Source organism: Pleurodeles waltl, chromosome 1_1 (genome assembly GCF_031143425.1).
Source record: "Pleurodeles waltl isolate 20211129_DDA chromosome 1_1, aPleWal1.hap1.20221129, whole genome shotgun sequence".
Classification (NCBI taxonomy): Eukaryota; Metazoa; Chordata; class Amphibia; order Caudata; family Salamandridae; genus Pleurodeles; species Pleurodeles waltl.
In genome coordinates this window covers 902125199-902126481 of record NC_090436.1, presented here as the reverse complement: position 1 = coordinate 902126481, position 1283 = coordinate 902125199, and positions in this window count along the sequence as shown.

Genomic DNA, 1283 nt, shown 5'->3' with positions numbered 1-1283 from the left:
TGAATGTAACTGTAGTAGATCCCTTCTCATGAAATTCATCTTGCTTGTAGAAACATTTTAGTTGGATGCAACAGTGTAGATTAATGTTAGGTACAAGGTCGCCTAAACCGGTAAAGACAATGGAGCCACTGACTGAAGATGTGCAAAGAATCACAAGAGGATGAAATCATACCGGACATTCTACCTCTAAAGACGTCAATTATAAGGACCAATAAAATGCATGAGAACTGTTATGGGGTGACAAATTCGATGAGCTAATTTGAAGTTAATTGGTTAAAGATAGTGGGGTGCAACCCCTTGTCCAACCAAATTTTAGGGGAATGTACAACGAAAAGGGGATAAAAACCCTTGACACCAGGAAGTAAATCATAACTAGAGGGAGCAGAGATGAGAGACTAGGGGAGATGCTGATGCGATTTTCTATGATCCAGACACTTTGTCACTTTGCTTGGTGACTTGATAATTTTAGATTAGAGCCATCCTTGTCCTTAGATTGCCCATTTACACTTTACCTCCTTATGAGGGAAGTGCCCCTTTTGCCTGAGCAGAGTTCCTGACTGATGGCGAACCAACTGATGTCCTGAAGACGAAGACCGAACCTGAGTGCTGACCCAAACTTGGAGGGTAACTCTGACAATTAAATTGTAATTGTCTATTTGCCTTTCCTTTCTAGGTACCAACTGCTTTCTTTTGACAGAGACCATAGCTAGATGTTTTTCTAAATTGGTGTTACTAAATTGTTTTGCATGAAGCCCAACATGCCAATGTTAATTCGAGGTTAGTTAAGGGGTTCACTAAACTGACGCAAATAGACAAATGACTGAATCTATGCTTTGTTGAATAATGCGCTAATGATACTCTGCTATGGATAACCTATGTTCACGCCTTGCTATATTTTGATGTTCGTGATTCTTGCTTTGATGAAATCTTATCAGAGTTGCCATATTGTGACTATGCTAATGAGTTTCTTGGTTTTGAGACTAATAAACTTACTAGTAGAATTGTAATCAATAGGGAATAAATATCACAAAATCATACTAAACTGGTGTGGTTATTCATGACTGAAAGGTCATGGTGGTGTCCTGAGTTTTGTTAAATGTCATTGACTAAGGTGAAATGCATTGTTGTAATAAATATTGATGACATTATTGATGTATTAATTGACATGTTGATTAGCTATCTCATCCTAAGGTGTCTTCAATCAGGGTCAAAAGATTCATTGGCCTAAAACGAGTCCCAAAGTGAGTAAATTGGTCATAAAGGGACGCATTAACAGTTCTGGT